The sequence below is a fragment of the Oncorhynchus kisutch genome, linkage group LG3, assembly GCF_002021735.2.
Source record: "Oncorhynchus kisutch isolate 150728-3 linkage group LG3, Okis_V2, whole genome shotgun sequence".
NCBI lineage: Eukaryota > Metazoa > Chordata > Actinopteri > Salmoniformes > Salmonidae > Oncorhynchus > Oncorhynchus kisutch.
This window is the reverse complement of record NC_034176.2, coordinates 16,306,425-16,315,273: the sequence shown is the minus strand read 5'-3', so window position 1 is coordinate 16,315,273 and position 8,849 is coordinate 16,306,425. Positions and strand designations below refer to the sequence as shown.

At 41.2% G+C, this 8,849-nt stretch overlaps 1 protein-coding gene across 1 annotated transcript in view; it reads left to right on the top strand.

Annotated features, from left to right (window-relative positions):
• Positions 1 to 1,127: 1,127 nt before the first annotated feature.
• The window catches only part of LOC109875940 (myocyte-specific enhancer factor 2C-like), a 93,623-nt gene continuing 85,901 nt past the window's right edge, over positions 1,128 to 8,849 (top strand). The window contains exon 1 of the mRNA XM_031816235.1: positions 1,128 to 1,601. The gene's annotated coding sequence lies outside the window, so the exon portion shown is untranslated. The remainder of the gene's footprint in view (positions 1,602 to 8,849) is intronic.

Genomic DNA, 8,849 nt, shown 5'->3' with positions numbered 1-8,849 from the left:
AGTGTTTTATAGCATGCTGAGCTCCATGACCTACACTTGATAACTGTCATGATGTGCGATGGGCCTCCTATGTCTAATAGCCTCTAGCCTATCGATTGTTCTAGTGTTCATCCAGAGGAAATTCAATTAAAGATTAAAGGGTCACGTGACGTGAAGGTGGTATCCTGAGTAATCGGACACCAAAGGTTTCAGTTACAGACCCTAGTGTCCGCCCGTCAAGCAGATTAGCCAGCTTGATTTATTTATTAACTGATTTCATGTTCCTCTTTTTTTCTCAGACTTGCCTTGTACAGTACTGAGGTGACAGGCCCGCCCAGCAGATAAAGGGTTAAAATAATGCTAAGCTATTCTACAGCCAGGTAGACTTTTGACACAAAGGCCAAATGTTTCTTACTAGGGGAAATTAAGAGGACCATTTTTTAAACAACTATTCCAGAATGTTGAAGCTGAGATGCATGATGTGAATATATCAGAACTGTGGTATTACCGAACCTATCTGAGGTCCATCTCACAAACCCTTTTGGCTCCTTTGTCTTGTCTGAAGTGGCATACTTGCTGTTCCAATTGTTATCTTCACACTAATTGAGTGGATGATTTGAGATCATTTGGTTGGGGGATAACCCTTGCTAATTTGCTCATGTTTACTGTCTGTGTCAGGCCTTATCTTGGGAGATAACTGGAGCATGGAGAATGATTGACAGGTGCAGAACAACTGTAGATGAACGTTACATTTTCTCACAGAAACATTTACCTATGCAAATATCTGAATGTTTTTAGAAATCGTCCTGTGACAAAAATGAAACAATGTATTATTATTATTATTATTATTACTATAATTGTACCTGTTTAGTCCATAGGCTATGCTGCATCTGATCAAAGACAATATTACAGTCAACTGGGCCTTCATATTTAACTCTTAATTAATGACAGTGTGTAATGTTAATAGAATCAATTACAAGGACAACAACCACAACAGTTTGGCCACATTAATTTCATTAGGTGGGCCCAGCTGTACAAGTTAAAAGTACACCCTCCACGGTTATTTATTTAAAGCACATAGCCAGCATAATCATACTCTCTGACAGTCCTTTCACAGTGCTTAATTGTCCGTTCACTTTATCAGGTTTGTGATAATAATGCATTAGTGCTAAGCCTCTCTCATCAAAGTAGTTGAGAAATGTGAGCCCGCCCCCTTTCAGGAGTAAAACCTAATATTTCTCTGCGCTGGGAGAGGGTGAGGGAGAGACTCGGCCAGGATTGTGGGAGCGAAGAGAAACAGCCCTCACAACATCATCAGCTACAGACGTCCACGGCTTCAACCGTCCCTTCTTTTCGCCGACACATCACTGGAGACCAAGCAACCATCCTCACTGTCCTCAAAGACACAGTCAGACGAGAGAGTGGCTAGTTTTTGATATTATTTCATAGTGCCGTTCTTTTTTGAGTTGCGTTGCTACCAGTGCTGGATTTAAGTGCGTCTTTGCGAAGTCCATCCCGGGCACCCAACGGCTTCCTGTACGCTCTGTCATTCGGCCGGACGACACAACCGGAGACTGCCTGTGGTATCTCGCACTTACCGGACAGATTTCATGCATAATAAAGTGAGTAACGTGCTCCTACATCTATCAAATCTTTGTCATATCCAGAGAACACGTTGTATCTCGATGGAAGCAGCGAGGCGTCTTTATTTATAATCTTTGGTGTCAGTTTGACATCACCGGGAAACTTGAGCGCTATTTTGAAGCGCGTTACCTCCCCAAAAACTTCACTACACCTATTGATACAATGTGACAATGAACATCTTATCTCAAAGCATATGACAACGGTGTCTGTTAATTAAATAGGCTACAAGCAGCAAAATAAGTACGAGAGTCAAGTTTTGTCTCGTGGTTTTGTTGTCACATAAGTGTTGCTTTGACCTTGCAGTGTTTCTTTCCCACAATATCGCAGCACCATATACACAGGCGCACAATAGACTGATAGCTACTGGCAGCGTCCTATATTGAAGCGTTATGGCATTATATTATTCAGCATTTTACAATAATTCCTCTGAAATATTTGTATAGGCCTATTAGTTTAAATATATATATATATATATTTATTTTTTAAACTAATCTATATATTTAAACCAATCTATATGTATAGGCGCGTAGATACATTTATAACAAGTCACAACCCGGAATAAAATTCATAATTTCTGCTGGTCTCACAAATGAGTAAAGTATTGACTGCTAATAATGATGAATAATGAAGGATACCCTGCTTTATATGAGTGGCCCATTTTGTAGATTGAATTCAACTTGTCAGAAGTTAGGCTTGACACATTTTACATTACAACAAAGTTTCCCAATGCATTCTGAATGAATGCAACTCAACATAATCATGTTTTACTGGTATATTATGAAGATGTGAGTTAGTTGTCTTAATTGACTATTTTTAATGATTTAAAACAAGTCACATTCACACCTGTTAACTGACATTACTGCCAGATCAAATGATTCAGCTTCCCTGTTGGATTTGTATGCCATAGTTTCACAGTCTAATAGAACATCCAACTATACAATATTCATGTGTAATTATAGTCAGTCAAGAAATGTAGCTAAATTGTGGAGGATAGATAGCCTAGTGATGACAATTCAGACAAACTAAAGTGTGTCTGTTTTCTTGGGGCTTAAGGAAGATACTAGTAGGTTTTTGCCGTTTCTACCCATCAGAAATATAAGTACCTAATTATTAAGCTATATGCATAGCATATTTTTGGGCTGTAAAGTCAGGGCTCTATGTTCATTGAACAAATATATTATATATAACATTTCACTCATGATAGCTTTTGTATAGTAGAAATGTTCTGTGAAGTCTTTAAACCAGGCTAAATTGAGCTTGTTATAAAGAGTGGGACAGAGAACACTGTCTGAAATAACTGTAAATAAAAAATAAATGTAAATTAAAATTGCATTAATATTTTGGATATAATATAATTTGGAACCCCTCATAGATATTTACACAAATAGAGTAAGGCACATTTTATATATTAAATAGTGCCTTCATTTCTGATACCTTAGGGAAACTTAGCTTGCTAAGACTGAGTGTGTATTATGCAGATTGTATGCGCTTGTATATCTAATATTAATATAATAATACTTTTTATACTGTAAATTAGTATCATGATGTGAAATGAAAATGATCTATTTACTCAATGCCATGATTTCTCAAAATGAGTCACAATTATTGAATTGCCTAATTCTGAAGTTTCTGTATTATTTTGTAGAAAGGAATTGAGCAGGCAGTGATTGTGAGGACATTCTGGAAAAGTACAGCCCCATCCAGAGGCTTTTAGAGTTGCTACCAACTCTGGGCTGTTGGACTACTGGAAATACAAGCAACGCTCAGTGCGAGGCTAATGTCTCTGCGTTTATCAGTAATATCAGCTCAGTATTCAGTAAAGTGGGATTTGCTTGTTTGATTCAAGGCTCCAGTGTATTTTGCATTACTCAGAATGTTCTGGACGTTCTGTTGTGAAGGAGTAGATGGGAAGTTGTCCTTTGGCAAGGAGTAGTGGACATACACATTTACTGTACTCCTTCCCACTCCCACCATCAATGAAGATGTTCTTTGTGTCGCTCGCCTGTTGCTCTCTCGGGATTTAGAGTTAGGTTAATCTGCTCAGAGGGAAGGTGAGCGCTCACATGTGGACACACGATTACACACAGAGGACTCTCTCAGCCAAGCTCTGTAATATCAGAGTCACACACTCTCTCTCTCTCTCTCTCTCTCTCTCTCTCTCTCTCTCTCTCTCTCTCCCTCTCTATGCTCTCTCACTGTTCTCTCTCTCTCTCCCTCTCTCTCTCTCTCTCCCTCTCTCTCTCCCTCTCCCTCCCTCTCTCTCTCTCTCTCTCTCTCTCCCTCTCCCTCCCTCTCGCTCTCTGCTTTGTCCTTCCTAACAAATCATTGGGGATTTTGGATGCCGATTCACAAAACCAACAGTGACAACATGCTCTTACCCTTCTCACAAAGAGGGATTAGGGGGTCACGTGTCACTCTGATTGGCCAGGGCATTTAGCTGATTGTCGAAGCACATCGCTGTACACCAAGGGCTCAATAAAGCTGTATTCATGTGAAGGGACACCCTTTGTGCCAGGATCACTGCTTTTCTCTAAACCCCAAAAACATCTTCAGCTTCCTCTGAGTGACCAGTGTAGTTAGAATGTTCCTCTCTAGTACTGATTTATGAACAGAGAAGATTTACTGGTTGATATTCAACAGCATGACCTGAGAGAGTTCAGCTCCCTGTTGGCATTCAGTGCAATAAGGAAATCTGTCAAAGAGTGCTTGATTTAAGGCGTACACTAGCATGCTCCGTAAACTCTAAAAAGGACTGCTGAATTTGGTCGCTTACGTTTGAAGCGAATAGTCTCGACAGTGATACTTATGGGCATATGCTACATAAGCAAGGTTCAAAATACCTTCCTAATGAAGGAAAAAGTAAATCTATGAAAACATTTTTCTAAATAGAAACATCAGAAGCGTTTACGTTTAAGCAAATAATTGAATAGCCCGTATTGCTTTACTTTAAAGTTAGATTTCTTTTCCCCCAGTAATGGTCGCAAATGTTTTGGAAGGGGTTTGTAGAGTTTGCTCAGTTAAACATCAGTAAAACACTTTAATTTGCAGGTTAGCAAGATCTTGTGGTAGATACTAGATACTGAAGTAATTGCACTTTATGCCCTTCGGCTTAAAGAAGCGGGTAACATTTGAAGCAATTCAGAGGAATCTTATTTACTTCAGATGAGGAGGAGACATCATATTTTACAACCATGAGGTGATATTCTCACAAATGACATTGTATTTTGGGTCCTTTTTCCACAAAAATGTGACGATGATACACTCAGGATCTCCAGTGTACAGTACCCAGGAAGGGTGCTTTTCTTCTCCTATTTGATCTGAAATGAACAGTGCAATAGAGCTGAGCTCTGCTCGGAGTAGCTCACTGGAGTTGTTCTACTGTATTGGAGCAGGTTCAAATCATTTGATAACTTGAGGGGTTTCAGTGTGAGCCCTTGTTTATTGTAAGGCAGGTGTTCCCTCTACAGCTAGGTATGGGCTGAACATTGTTCTGTTTAGCTTCATTTTTTTTTTACTTACAAAAAAGTATCTGGGCAACCTAAGCATGTGTTTATTTACTAATTTAGTGCAAATCCCAATTATATTGTCCTAACTGATGTATGTGTTGGGAATATTTCCCTCTGTGTTTGTGTTTATTGCGAGCATTGTCACAGTATCTTTATTAGGCTGCAATTACTAATAAAGTTAATGAATAAGCCCAAGAAAGTATTGTAGTCTTTCAATGCTTTATGATGTATTTCAATGCAGATATGAGTGTGTCCTGGTTTGCATAACGAAGTCTTCTGTCTCTATCTAGTAATTAGCCATGACGTTCAGCAACTTTTCCTCAATGCTATAAGTGGAAGGGGGTGTGTGGGGTTTGTTCACTAGGGTGTTAAAGATCACAGAGGAATATCTCATGCTTTGATGTTTAATTGTATTGTAAAACACATTTTAGAATATTTCTGCATAAAGTAGAATTCTAGCTGTTCTGTGCTTTGTGTTTGGTGTTCCTTTTGTTTGTTTGTGAGTGTGTGTCTGTGTGTGTGTCTGTGTGTGTGTCTGTGTGTGTGTGTGTCTGTGTGTGTGTCTGTGTGTGTGTCTGTGTGTGTGTCTATGTGTGTGTCTGAGCATTTGTGTGTGTGTGTGTTTGTTTGAATTAGTTTGTGTGTCTGTTGGTAGACATTTAAATAAAAATTCATGTATTTTTTTTTGTATTCTCACATGGAGGAATTGATGTGTGGAAAGATGGTAGAGTCGAGAAGAAAGTGTCAATGTGATGGCTGGAAAGATAAACTGAGGAGAAACAAATCGTATGAAAGAGAATATAATACAGACTTTGAAAGAGACCGAATTAAACGATAAAGAATGAGATTGACAGGGTTGAAGAGCTTGTAGGAGAGAAAAAGTGTTTCTGTCCATTAGAAGACTGAAGTCAGTGTCTCCTAATGTGTGATAGAGATGTTGTTGTATTCCAAATGGACTAGACTAGAAGAACAGGACTTCCTGCCTGTTGCTTCCGGTTTCCTGTTTCCTGTTTCCTGTCAGGCCTGGTCATCATGGCGGCTGCTTGCTGGGTGGTCTGGGCAAGACAGGACAGGACAGATCTCAGCGCTACTGACCACATAGACTACTAATATCACCAGCTCCAGCCTTTAACTGCATATATGCCAGGCTAAGATCCACCTAAAACACCCACATATGGAGCTCGCCATGTAGACCGCTGCCCTGGACTGTCTGGATTGAGAGAGGAGGACAGTAGACAACAGAGAAAGGGGGGTTGGATGTGATAAGAGGTAGAGAAACGTTTAGAGGATATGGGATATATTCCGAACACTACTCGATACACCCAGTAAGTCTGTACATGATATTATGAGCATAGGTTGTATTAGTTTAAAGTAGATATGAATAGCTTTTACTGCATTTATGTACAGTATGTCTAGTGTGTCAGTGAAAGTTCATTTTCAGGCATTAGACAAGCCAGACGTTATAGACTGCAAGTTTTATTTTGATTATATATGTTTACTTGCATTAGTTACCATAGTTTCCCAGTGAGATTTATTTTTGACGAAATCCAGGCACCTTGTACTGTACCTGGGTAGTTTCCAAAAACCAAATAGCTTGACTTCATCTTGAATTGTCTATTTTACCTGCCCTAAATGTGCTGTGAAATAAAAGTGGAATTAACTGAGGGACGACTTCTCCCTCACTGTTCAGAGACCCACCTCCCCCTTTGGTGTGGCATGCTGTTGGACTTCACCCAATGACAAGAGAAAAAAGGAGGGGGAAAAGTGCAGAAATATTTTCCAGTGACTGTAATTTATCTTTGTCACCCTAGCAACATAGCCGAGTCATTCTGAAACATGGCCCGGTGAGACGCACAGAGGTTCCTCTGTGCCCTGGCCTCACATACTCTAACATCCATCTGAAAGCCCACCGCTGCCACCAATGCTGCCTGCCTGCTGCCTCCTGCCTGCCGCCGTGGTTCACAGCTCACTAATAGGTGTTTTTTAGAAGATCCTGTGTTCATGGAGCCAGAGGCGGAGTTTCTCACATACACCCTGACCAGTGCGGTTAAAAATATATATATTGTTATAATAGTTAATTGGTCATCGTTGACTGATATGTAAATGTTCATTATATTGGCACAGAGCTGATTATAGTGTTCATTTTTGAATGCTCGGGGTTATTTTATGTCACAAAGCCACAGCTCTGTATCCACAGGATCGATAAGCAGGAAGTTCTCTGTTGAAGTCAGTGGCCACTGTTGGAAACATTGTTAGTGAATAATACTGTCAGAGTGGAGACGCTACAGTAGGAATACACTCTGTTCTGTAGAGCACACAGCTTAACCCAGGCAGTGTCCTGCCAAAGACCACACCACTTTTCCTCTCCACTGTCATCTGTGTCATTCCCAGATCAGGGGCCGGCCTCCAAAAATGTGTCATACAGGGCTGTCTCTAACATTTAGAATGTAGAAAGAAACAGAAAGAGAAACAGAGAGGGGGAGAGAGACTGAGAGGGAGAGAGAGAGACTGAGAAGGGGAGAGAGACTGAGAGACACAGAGTGACTGAGAGGGAGAGAGAGACTGAGAGGGAGAGAGAGAGACTGAGAGGGGGAGAGAGACTGAGAGACACAGAGTGACTGAGAGGGAGAGAGAAACTGAGAGGGGGAGAGAGACTGAGAGGGTGAGAGGGGGAGAGAGACTGAGAGGGGGAGAGAGACAGAGGGGGAGAGAGACTGAGAGACACAGAGAGACTGAGAGACAGAGACACCGAGAGACTGAGAGACACAGAGAGACTGAGAGACAGAGACACCGAGAGACTGAGAGACACCGAGAGACTGAGTGGGGGAGAGAGACTGAGAGGGGGAGAGAGACTGAGAGACACAGAGAGACTGAGAGACTAAGAGACACAGAGAGACTGAGCGACACAGGGAGACTGAGAGGGAGAGAGACTGAGCAGGGGTGAGAGACTGAGAGACACAGAGAGACTGAGAGAGACTGAGAGGGAGAGAGAGACTGAGAGGGGGAGAGATGGAGAGACACTGAGAGACTGTGAGGGAGAGAGATGGAGAGACACAGAGAGACTGAGAGGGGGAGAGACGGAGAGGGAGAGAGAGACTGTGAGGGAGAGAGATGGAGAGACACAGAGAGACTGAGAGGGGGAGAGACGGAGAGGGAGAGAGAGACTGAGAGGGAGAGAGATGGAGGGACTGAGAGGGAGAGAGAGACTGAGAGGGAAAGAGGGACTGAGACACACAGCGAGACTGAGAGACACAGAGAGACTGAGAGGGACAGAGAGACTGAGAGGGAGAGAGAATAAAAGAGAGAGACAGACACGTTCCTAAAGCTGACTATATCTGGGTGTTATATGACCGTGTAGGCATTGTCTTTGTATTGCTCTCTGATAGAGAACTCTGACAGGCTTGGTGACTGTAGCCTTTTTCTACTGCCATGTTCTAAAACAACTGGCAATGTATTTTAAAAAAGTATCCAAAATGACTTTGAGGCTTTCATGGTCTGAAGTCGTGTAGGATGTTTTGTTGCATTTGGGGAAAAAACGGAATAATAACAGGTAAATACTGCTTATTGAGCTGTGCAACGCAGAAAGAGAAATCACCAGAAACTAATTTTGTTATATTTAATTAGTTTCTATGCCACAACAATAATTCTTAAATTCAGCAACATCTTCAGAAACTTTACTTTACATTTAAAAAACCTACTTTTATCTGCTAAAGTTCAGGT